Source organism: Suncus etruscus, chromosome 1 (assembly GCF_024139225.1).
Source record: "Suncus etruscus isolate mSunEtr1 chromosome 1, mSunEtr1.pri.cur, whole genome shotgun sequence".
In the NCBI taxonomy this organism is placed as follows: Eukaryota; Metazoa; Chordata; class Mammalia; order Eulipotyphla; family Soricidae; genus Suncus; species Suncus etruscus.
The window spans coordinates 41167509-41179750 of record NC_064848.1 but is presented as its reverse complement, the minus strand read 5'-3'; the positions used below and the strand labels follow the sequence as shown (position 1 = coordinate 41179750).

The 12242-nt window shown below is 37.5% G+C and overlaps 1 long non-coding RNA gene across 1 annotated transcript in view; it reads right to left on the bottom strand.

Moving 5' to 3' along the window:
* The window catches only part of LOC126002851 (uncharacterized), a 51685-nt gene that overhangs the window by 38699 nt on the left and 744 nt on the right, over window positions 1-12242 (bottom strand). The gene's annotated exons all lie outside the window — the stretch shown is intronic.

The window sequence follows — 12242 nt, the reverse complement described above, 5'->3', positions numbered from 1 at the left end:
TAGTGCAGATTCAAATGGGGCCAAGTCATTTATCTGAATGAGAAAAGTGGGTCAATGTGATGCCAAAGAGACTGATGATGTCTATGGGCTCCATGTCTGACCATAGAGGGCTATAGCCTGCTGGCAACATTTATCTAAAAGATATCTCATGAGATCTGAAAAGATAAGCCCATAAAATGAAGCTTACCACAAAGATAGGTGAGTACTGTCAACTATCATGACAATGGTGCACATGAGAGAAATAGAATGCCAGTCTCAAAAACAGGTAGTGGGGGAGGAGGAAGATGGGGAGCATTGGTGGTGGGAAGGTTGCACTGGCAAAGGGTGGTGTATTTTTTATGACTGAAACCCAACTACAATCATGTTTGTAACCATGCGGCATAAAGATATTATTTTAAAAAGTAGATATATTAAAAAATAAATAAAAATAAAAGGTATTTCATCTCACTTGTTCAAGAGAATCAGAAATCTAAACTTTAAAATAAAATATCACAATCTCTAAATGTTGACAGTTCGCTCCAACATACAAAAATTCAAGAAGGAAAAAACAGGACAATGCCAATTCTATTTCTATTTTTTTATATTTGTCACATATGCACAATCAACACAGAAACTTAGCAAAACTTGTCTTAGTAAAACGTTTTTGTTTTTTTTTTTTTTGGTATGTGTTTTTGGCCTGTAGATACATTATTGTTTTGTTGTTGTTGTTTGTTTTTTTGTTTTTTAAATTAATATCTTTATTTAAACACCGTGATTACAAATATGATTGTAGTTGGGTTTCAGTCATATAAAGAACACACCCCCTTTACCAGTGCAACACTCCCATCATCAATGCCCCCATCTTCCTCCTCCCCCACCTGCTACCTGTCTTCGAGACTATCTAGAATACAGGCAGGGGTGGGATGGGGAGGAGGGAAATTTGGGACATTGATTTGGGGCCAATTTTATTTCTTTTTTTTGTGTGTGTGTGTTTTTGGGCCACACCCGGCGGTGCTCAGGGGTTACTCCTGGCTGTCTGCTCAGAAATAGCTCCTGGCAGGCACGGGGTACCATGTGGGACACCGGGATTCGAACCAACCACCTTTGGTCCTGGATCGGCTGCTTGCAAGGCAAACGCCGCTGTGCTATCTCTCCGGGCCCCAATTTTATTTCTTAATAAAATCTAGTTTTTAAAATGTATGACTTTACACATTTTCACTAGTAACAATGATGTTAATATATGACCAACAGTAAAAGTTACAAAATTCTACCATTAAGACTATGACTTAATAATTATAAAGTTGAAAAAATAAGTTTATAATATAAAGTACTCATGAGATAGAAAGAAATATGGACTTTGTATATAGGCAAAAGAAACACATTTTTAGGTTGACAGAACTCTGGGTGAACATTATAGATATTTTGTTATTTGTTCAATTAAAGTGTTTCACTATTGGATAATAAGGATTTACAAAATAATAACAAAATAAATCTTGATGGATACTCAGGATAGGTCATTATATAGAGAAGAAAAGATAAGGGTATGGTATTACTAATGTATATTCCCAAACCCAGTGGTGCTCAAGCATCACTTCTGTTTGGCTGGAAGGTGGAGGTTGCCATATTGCTGCCAGGAATTGAATATGAATCTACCATGTATAAGGCAAGTTCCTTACCCTCTGTACTATCTCTTTGGCTCTAAAGCATATTATTGAAATATAGTTCTCCCCTGAACTGTTTTTACTTATGAATCTTCTTTTTATTGTTATTATTTTTGTTAGTTGTTATGTTGGACTATACCTGAAGGTCCTTAGGTGTTATTGATGATTCAGTGCTGGGGTATTTTCCCAGTGATGCTCAGGTGAACAGATGGTGTCAGGGATCAAAATCAGGCTTCCAGTATGCAAAACACACACCATAGTATACTAAGCTATTGCTTTAGCTTTCTCAGTCATCCTTAAACTATAGTGGTTTGTTTTTTTCTTTTTTGAGAAGGTGGTATTAAATTGCCTAAAACCTTCCAGTTCCAATACTCCTTTCTTTTCTCCACTGTTTGTAAAAACTACTTTTTAGGTTGGTCCAGAGATAGTATAGACATTACAGTGCTTGCCTTGCAATGCAGCAACTCTGGTCTGTACCAGATACTACACATGGTACTCTAAGCACTGCAGCAGTTATTGCGGAGTACAGAGTAGAAATAAGCACTGAGCACTGCTTTATGTGCCCTTAGCCCCCCTTAAAAAGAATACCAAAGATAAATCTCATGCTAAGAACAACAGTATTACATTTTTGTGAAAATAAAAAGAAAGAAAACATCCCAATTTTGTCACTTTGACTTCATAAAATACATGAGTTTTGCTTTGTTTTAATTTTCAGAGGGTGGAGTTGGGTATACCTTAGAAGAGACTACAGATTTTTCTATGACTTCTGTGATACTGTCTTCATGTTATAACCCACAGCAACTACCCAGATAGTGAAGAGAAAAACATTTGTATTTGTTTGAAGGCAATCAAGCTAATCCATGGGAAATATAGCATAAAAAAATGGGGAACCTTTATAACTCAGATGTCTTCAAAAATCTGTCCATCCTTGCTTGGTAGCATCTAGCCCCACCTTGAATAAGCATGTGATGGTGATACATGTTTGTAGAAAGATCACATTCTTCGTCTGCTCCCCAAGCAACATGGAGGCTTTCTCTGTTATCAAGACCCAAAACATGAGTAGACATGACATGCATAGATGTGGAATGTTACTTCCATGTTCTTAATAATCTTTTACACTGAGAAAAATTTACTTCAGGATGTGGATACAGTGGATTTAATAATTCACTTTCTTATTAAAAATGACCCAATGGAGAGTCCTTTGCCAGGGATACACTGAAAGACCAGTAACTGTCTAGCGCTTTATTGTATCCTGCTGTCTCACTGATTTCTGAAGTACCAACTATTTCTGTTTTTTTGGTTTCTTTGTTTTTAAAATACCATGATGGCTTTGTTGTTTTAAAAACCCTACATATGGTATAAAATATCTTTTACTTAGAGAATTATTGCTTTTCCTTTGCTCAATTTAATCATTATTATAGCTAAAATTCATTCAAATTTATTGTTTTATTCATAGGCATTTTTATGGTTGACAATTTGAATCATATAAAATTGTGAGTAATCAAGATGATTTAATAGCTCATATTTTGACTTGTTTATTGGGCTACACCTGGTAGTATTCAAAAGCTACTCCTGGCTTGGTGCTCAGGGGTCATTCCTGGCAGTGGTCAAGGGACCATATGTGGTACCGAAGGTTGAAACAAGATTTGCAGCCTGCAAAACAAACACCCTAACCTCAGTACTATCTCTCTAACCTCTGGCTTAAAGATTTTTAAAAGTCTTACAAACATAAGTAGGCTAAGAAAGATTGATACTTCAAACAGAGAATCTATAACAGTTGAAATAAAAAAAAAAGGATCTTTTCCAAATAAAGAGGCAGCCTTGATTTGTCAGCTTTGAAGCAGAGCAGATTTTTGACACATTGAGTCATATCTAGAGGCTCCCCCCAGCCATTACCTTCCCCATTCCTTGCTCCCACTTGGATAAACTACCTTAACCTGCTCTTGAAAAATTCTGTTTCCTGTACAGACTGAATCTAAGTCTGTCTCTACTTAGCCTGTGTAATTTAACAAGACCATAGCCTAGGGTTGGTGAGGCTGCGAGCCATACCACCATCTCAAGTTTTTGATGATACCACAAACCACTTGAGATTTATGATGTTAGCAGATGTCATCAGAACTTTGTGTGCGCAGGTGCTGTGTGCAGTTAGTGAAAAAAGGAATGCTACCCAGTGTATATATCTGTATCTACACTCTCAATGGTTAAAAACATTCTGATGTGTATCTGTTGCAGTTTTGACTCCAGTGCAAGAGCTATCTGAAGTCTTTCCACAGAGATAACCTCTGTGCAGTGAGCAAGCAGTGTGCAGTCGAAAACAGGTTTTTGTTATTTTTTTTAAATGAGCAGAGACAAAGGAAGAGTCAAAATGTATTATAGCTTATGTAGCTAAAGATTACTATCGTTCATAAAAAAAAAAAAACTACTAGATATTTTTATTATGGGAGAGTTGGGTAATCACTTACAAAATAGTAGACTAGATATGCATTCTCTTCTCCTCAGTAAAAGTTGCATGGGAACATTGTACATCTTATGAATTCCAGTAGAACGCCTAAAGTGGTTTACCACATGAATAATGTCCTCACTTAAGTTCCACTAATTTTTTAAAAATTATTAATAAAACTAAACCCATTTTCTGGAATAAATATAGATTGCTAACATTTACACAGGCTAATAATCACCTTTTTTTAATTCCAAAAATTATCTAAAAATTGTATGCTTTTGAAGAATGTTCAAAAGATATTTTGTGATTTTTTAGTATTTTGAGTCTTGGGTATTTCATAATCTTTAATACATATGTCAAATTTCCTCAAATCCTAGCATGATAAGGAACAAAATATATTTATTACTCTAATAGGGTATTTAATAATAAGAATAAAATAAAAACACATTTCCTATATTTTTGGGAAATAGAAAAGTAAGATAAAATAAACACCTTTGGGGTAATGACTGAAAATTACTGGTTTAGATGGGGTAGAGAAATTACTTCAATTATGACATAAAGCATTGTAATAATGCATGCCTTTTAGAAATAATTATATAGTGCTTATTCTCAAAGATAAACACACACAGATGTTGCTAGTGCATTTTAAAAAATTCTAAATTTGAAGAAAACATATAGTAACAGCATTTCCAATTAACCGGCTTTAGGAAGAACCGGAAACTCTAAAGTATCAGTGTACTTAGATCTTCTAAGTTCCAAGTAACAAATTGTAACAGCAACTAAAGTTAGAAAAATATTAGCTTTTGAAAATGAAATCACTTTAGTTATATCAGAGCCAAAATTATTAAGTAATGTTGCCTAGTCCTTGCTCTTAAGAAATTATAATTTATACTCTCTAAAAATATGAATATAAATGTTACTGCTCCTTAATTATATTCTAGGAAAGGCGTTAAACCAACATGATTTTAATTTTGAATGAAGCCTTATTTTAAAAGCACTCCCTAATTTCTACATACTTATTTAAATCACATAATATGAAAACTGGAAAATCAACCGATGCCCAAATCAGCAGACCATGATCGCTAGTCAATTAAAGGATTTAGGAATAACAACCCATTGAGGTGACTACAAATTAGTGACATCGATTTTTATAACACATAATTGAAAAGGAGTCTCCTTTTATTTTATAAACTTCGAATATCATTTAATTATGATATGGAAATAAGTGACAGCACAGTGATTACTATAGAAATGAGTATTTTTGTAAGCATCACACGTCAAAAGAAAAAAATTACAGGCAAATAAAAATATTCTATGAAAAGCTAAACATGACATGCAATGATAGATGCTATTACAAAATAATATACTTCTAAAGAAATCCTGACATGTAAGACTAGATAAATGTAGATTCATATAAGTCATCACTAGAAGTGCAGAAAAATCCCTTCCTTTCTCCTTTCCTATTCTTTTACCCATCTGATCTCTTGTCTTAGGCTATTTCCTAACCAGAACAACTGTATTCTCTCAAATGACATCTCTCTATTGCATGAAAAAGATGCCTGCAATGATTGGTTACTGCCACGGACTTCAAAGCATGAAATCATTTGAGAAACAGGAAAGTTTTAGAATATGGTAATATCGAAAATATCTGAATATCTAAAATTACTTACTTCTATTTTAAGCCTTTAAGTTTTTTAGCTGCAATGAATTTTCATATTTTATATTTGGTATCTTATTGCTAAATGTACTCTACTCAACCATGAAAGTACTATTCGGAAATTCTAGAATGGAAACAGATCTGTTTGCTACCCACTTGAATTGACTGTCTGGCTAGACTGAATTATAGCTACACTAGCTGAGTGGTTAACATGACCTAACTTGGAACAAGATAGACTTTAAAAATTAATTTTCCTTGGGAAGTTATAGCTTAGTAGGGAGATATATATACACTCTAATACATATGCGTGTATTCCCAATTTTTATCTCCTTTTCCAAAGTTATACAGCCTGATACTTGTTTGGAAGGGGAAACGGAAAACAACTAACCCTTTATTTTACCAACCATTGTTAAATTTGGCTTTTCCTAAAATGCAATTAGGTTCATCCAACTTTTAGTTTTCCACTCATCAGTGCACAGATATGTATATATTCACATGCATACAGCTACGTAATGTGCCTTAATCAGTGTAGGCTGGAGAAAAACATTTTTTTTTTTGTAATGAGGCCAAAACTTCTTTGTTTTATAATTTGTTTTGTAGGAACACTGAAGCTGAACAATGTTGTTTAAGTTCTCTTGGACTTCGAGGGTAAACATAATTGAGATTAAAATACTGACATGCTCACATTTTGTAGTGAGATAAGAACAATTCATGGAGAACTATTCCGGTCCCACTAGTAATCACATAATTGAACAGGGTTTTTAGAGGATATTTGAAGCTATTGTTGTCTGTTGTGCAATTACATAATTAGTCAGGATCTCTGTAATAAAATCTTTTCTAAACACATGTGAGTTAGTACTAAGTAAATTTAGGGCCAGTGTTATAATTTTACTTTTAATGCGCCCATTTGAAATCAGAATTATATAACAACAGCTGAGCTGTTAAGTATTATTTTACCAGGCGTGCAGATGAAAATGAAAATAAGTGGATTACTTCTGAGGTGATCCAACAAAAGACATATTTTAGTGAAAAAGAAAAGCATGAAGCCAAAAAAATAATAATAATAACTGCCTTCTTTTAGGAACAGTCACTACCAAATCTCACCTAGAAACTACTTCTGGAGACCCAGAGGTTGGTTCTATTTCTTGGCTGGTTTTCTTCCAGTACTCCCAAATTACTTCTATTGTAGTTATTTATGTATTTTTTGGATATGTACATGCAAGTCCAAAGGTAGCCAGCCTTTCTGCAAATTCGCTTTTCATGGACCTGAAGGGTAGGAAGGAACACTTTGGGGGTGGGGGTGGGGGGTGTTCTTAACAGGCAAAGCAAAAGTGATCTGGCCAAGTGGCCACAACCAGCAAGTGAGACCCGCGTCGTCGCCCTCTGCAGCTGCAGCACAATTTCGTGCGGGGGCTCAAGCCACTCACGCAACCAACCGCTCCCCGAAAAGCAGCACCCCGAAAGGGGGAAGCGCCAGGCCCTGCGTGAGCTGTGACAAAGGCGCGCGGCTTGGGGGGGGGGGGCAACCCGCACCGCGTCGGCGCCTTTCTCCCCGCGTGCTGCAGCCCCACCCGCACGGGGCGCACAAAGCCGGGAGCCGCGACTCGCGAGGTGCCTCCCGCACCCCGCCGCCCGCCACACCCACTCGAGCCGCCGCGGCGCCTTGATGAATATGCAGCACCGCGCCGCCCGCCCTCGGCTCCTCCTTCCAGGTTCCTTCCCGCCGCCAGGCGGAAGCCCAGAGCCGCGTTTCCCGCGCGGCCCGGCCGGCCGAGGCGGGGCGGGGCGAGCCGGAGAAAGAGAAAGCCCGGGATGGGGTGGGGTGCGCCGGTGGGTGGGGGCTCCGGGGCAGCCTCGCCACTCGCCCGGCCAATCCCGAGCCCGGGAAGGGCCGCGCGCGCGACTCCGAGGCCGCCCGCTCCCCGCAGCCTCTGCCCCGCGCGCTCCGAGGCCCGGAGGGGAGGCAGCCCCTCAAGGGCCCGGAGCGGTCGGGCTTAAAAAACCAACAACAATGAAACCCACTCAGCGGCCCCCCACGCTCGCGGACGCCCCACCAGCACTAGCACCAAGCAAGCATGCACGCGCGCACACACGCACACACATATACTTCTCTCTCTCTCTCTCTCTCTCTCTCTCTCTCTCTCTCTCTCTCTCTCTCTCTCTCTCTCTCTCTCTCTCTCTCTCTCTCTCTCTCTCTCACACACACACACACACACACACACACACACACACACACACACACACCCCACGCAGGACGGCGGTATTCCAGACAAGGAGAGAGAAAAGACTTTTTCTGTTGTTTGTTTTTTTTTTTAACAAGTGAGGGGAAAGGGGGACTTGATTTTTTTACTTGATTTTTCAGTGTTTTTTTTCTTTAGTGCATACAGCATTTACAACGAAAATACTTCGGATTCCCGTTTTTTATTTCTTTTTCTTTTTCTTTCTCCTCTTAAGCCAATTACAAAATGCTTAACCCCTCCCCACAGAGAGCCCCTGAGAAAATCCATAAATTTGTACCTGAGATATGTGAAGTAAGCGGCCCAGAGTTCTGTTTAACACACTCAAGACCTGCTATTTTTTTTAATACACACACACACACACACACACACACACACACACACACACACACGTGTCAGTGCAGTCCATTGGTATGTGGCTTTTGAAAGATAAGCTTTATTTGCTTGCCTTGTTCGTTCTTTGCACTCCTTTCCAATCCGGGAACAAATATTTTTCGCGTTTGTAAATGACAAAGTGACTGCTTTTATCCAATTGTCATTTCTTCTTTGCTTCCAGATTCTTAAAGTTCCAGATCTTTGTAAAAAATTCCAGATCTAACTTGCACTCACTTTGGCAATTTTACTTTTGTGTCACACTTGTCAGCAACAGTAGATGAAATCATGTGCAAAAGAGTATAATGCAAAATGGAGTATTTTTTTTTCTGTCTCACTGTTACTTTTCTCTGCTTCCCCTCAAGTTAATTTTAATTTGTATCTGTAGCTCATTCATTTTTGCAGGATTCCTTTCTTCACTTTGAGGTGAATGTTGTTATATATGATAATGTAAAAAGTTCACTTTTCTTTAAGTGAGGGAAGTGCTCTTTAGTTCTGACTGACGTGTTGAATTTTAAAAAAATCAATATTCATTCCAAAGTTTGTTTCTTTCTACCCTCTTCCCTTGAAGTTGCAGGATCGAATTGTTTGCTTTCACTACTCCTCCCCTCAAAAAAAAAATATTTCAGTTCCCGTTAATACCATTTTTAAACTCTTTTTTTTTGTCTTGTATTGTGTGTGTGTGTGTGTGTGTGTGTGTGTGTGTGTGTGTGTGTGTGTGTGTGTGTGTATGTGTGTGGCTTGTCTTCTCTTTGCCACTGTCTGGGGCACAATTTAATGCACAATATCCCATCCATTAAGTTGTGGCTGAATGCGGAGTGTGTGAGTACTTAACAGCTTTCAGGTTGATGGGGGCGGGGAAGCCAGTTTCGACTTTGACACAAGATGCCGAAGAGCCGTGTTTGGAATTATTATTAGGGCTGTGAACATGGCCATCTTTTCTGTGGGATAGAAGGAACTGCCATTGAACTTGAGACAGGACAGACAAGATCTCTAAGTCACACCCTTTCCTTACCCCAACTAGTACAGTAGCTGGCAGGGAAAAGGTGCCAAAATACACAAGATTAACTCTAACTTTCTTTGAGAGAATCTTAGATCCTTTGTAACATCAACTTTCCAACAGGCGGGAAAAAGTTAACTTTTGAACCCATAGTTGAACAGACATTTAAATCAACCCGAAAATGGAATAAATCCAGAATCTCATACAGGCATGCTTATGTGGTTAGGAAAGAATGCATGGGTAAATAAGCAGGGTACATGTGTGTATCTGACTGGGGAGCTCAAGATTTAATCAAAATCAGAATTAGTGTTACTCTTTACTATTTATTGTATGCTGTGTAGAGCATTGTGAAGCAGAGAAACTGACCTTTAAACTGCCTAAGTAAAAACGGCAAAGAGTTATGAAACACAAAACGTTGTGGTTTCCAGTTTTACATTTGAGGTTTGATGTTTTCATTTAAGGATATGAGAGATGGATAAAGCTCCAGTGCTGAAAAGTCCCTATTAAATCATATGTGGGCAAAGGTCAAGCACTCCAACTCACTGATACAATATACTGCAGATCCTGCCTAACTGTTGGGGAACATAGGAAAAGTGCTTGGGTAATAAAAGTATTAGAAGGATAATTATCCTTGGTGGTTGGAACTGCATTCTTGTGCACTGGGAAATGCTTTTACTGGCCCTGGTGAATTTTAAAGCTGAGTTTTGTTGAAAGCTGTTTTAATAGGAAATTGATTAGCTGAGTATTTCATACAATAAATGGTGACAGTTTCATTGTTTGATGTCCAGAATGAATTTTTTCTATTCTTTAGCATATATTGGCATCCCCTTAATTTTAATATGGTCAGCCTGAACTGCAGCATAATCATGAGTGAAATGCAATGTCAGGAACATCTGTAACTTCACAGTTGGAGTTTGTGACATCACTCAATTTGACAATATTATTGCTTTAGGATTTATTAACTTATTATGCTGTTAAAACATTACAAATACATTTCAAAAATAAGGTTTCAGAACATATAGTTTGTATAGACCCACCTGTCCTCATAATTTGCAACTGCTAGATATTAAAATGCACAATTCTGTTGCTATGCCTTGTTTTGATTTTACAATAGAATTCCAGTATTCAAAGGAAGAATTAGCAAAAGGGATGCAGAAAGTTTGAGTTGTTTTGCACTTGTGCTTTCTACACTTAAGACAGAAGATTAGTTTTTTTTTTTGATAAAGTTTTCTGAATGTTTCTTTAAGCCTGGTTTATTTTGATGCAATAAAAGCATATGTAGATGAGCAGAAAATCTAATTTGCATGAACAAAGAAACAATAGGGTAGTTTTTACTTAAAAGAACAGCTATTTTGAAAAATAAAAACCTTACAACTCTCAGCAGCAGAGAAGAAACTGTGGATACAGTGTGAGTAAATATAAGAGAGAGAAAGAAAAAACAGATTTTAGTTGTGAGTGGCAATTATTAGCATGATTTTCAGAGTTTCAAATAAATTCTAGAAAAGTTATTAGCAACTGCTGACTCTGTAATCTTGAGAGTGAATGTCTTCAGAAGTGGAACTCTACTGATAAATGCCTCTCATCTAGTGGATGTACATATTGAGTGGTAGTTTGTAAATGTACCAGAAATGTCAAAATACCTATTGGGATTTTTTTTTAACAGTTGAGTACAGGCATTTCAGCAGTGACACTGTTAACAGCATCATTTTTCTCATTTAATTTTGTCCTCAGGGGACACCAAATAGCTCCCAGAGGAGAGAAAAAGTCCATGGTTATTTATTCGTTTCAGTGAAAAGAAAACCCTAGCAATGGGGTTGGGTTGGGGAAGGGGGGGGACTAGCCCATTGTGAATTTTCTACTAGGAAAAAATTGCTATTCTAATTTGACAGTACAAGTTTAAGGATAGAGAGCTGGGCATGATTTTGCAATTCTCATCAAGTGCAGGCAATTTCAGTACTTGTTGGCTGTTCAAGTAGATTTTGGGTGTTCCTTCTTATGAATATAAACTTGGATTTTTCAGGCTATACATGTATGATTATTGTGGTTCATTTGTAAAAGAAAAGCTCTCTGGGCCTGGTTCAGTGGATACTTGCAATTTTACAGGCCTGTGTTCTGGGGTCAAGAGGTTGTCTGTCTTTGTATTTCTTTTTTGTATTTGTTTTTTAAATATTGTTATTGGCTATGGAGTCAGGGTGTGTGGAATTGTTGAGCCTCTACTCAAATCACATGCAAGAACTAAAAAAAAAAAAGGAAGAAATAAAAGGCATCTGGTGTATTGATAATGACAGCTTTGTTAAGCTGCAAGAAACCTTTCCTTAAACTTCTCAGAATATGCAACCTGTCACTAAATTTTTTTAGATGGGAAAAGGTTAAAAAATAATCAGTATTATGAGGCACTTGAGATGTCAAGCTTTTCTCTGGAGGTCAATGAAATACTTCAATTGGATGAAGGAGTTTAAATTTTCAAATATACAAGTGAGTTTTGAAAAGTCCTGTCCTAAACTAGAAGCATTCTTTCTTGAAATCAATAAACTATTTCAGAAAAGAAACTTTTCCCCCAGAAGGTGCAGGATCCAGGTGACCTAGGAAGATCTTTAAGAATTCTAAAATAACACATTTTTTTTCCAGATGTTACAGGAAACTTTCACTTCTACCTCCTCCAAACTCAGTTTTGGGGGATGAGTGAGACTGGCTTTTTCAGTGTGGGAAAGAAAGAAGAAAGTCAAAGAGAGGAAAGTAGCAAAGTCTAAGAAATGTTCGGCCTATTTTGATAATAGTATTAGAAGAATTTCAGAAATATTTTAAAGTCATTTTTATACTAATATACAGGACATGCTGGAAGAAAATGGGGGAAAGTGAATAAGATGCATGTATTTGCTCTTGTCTTCCTTTTTCT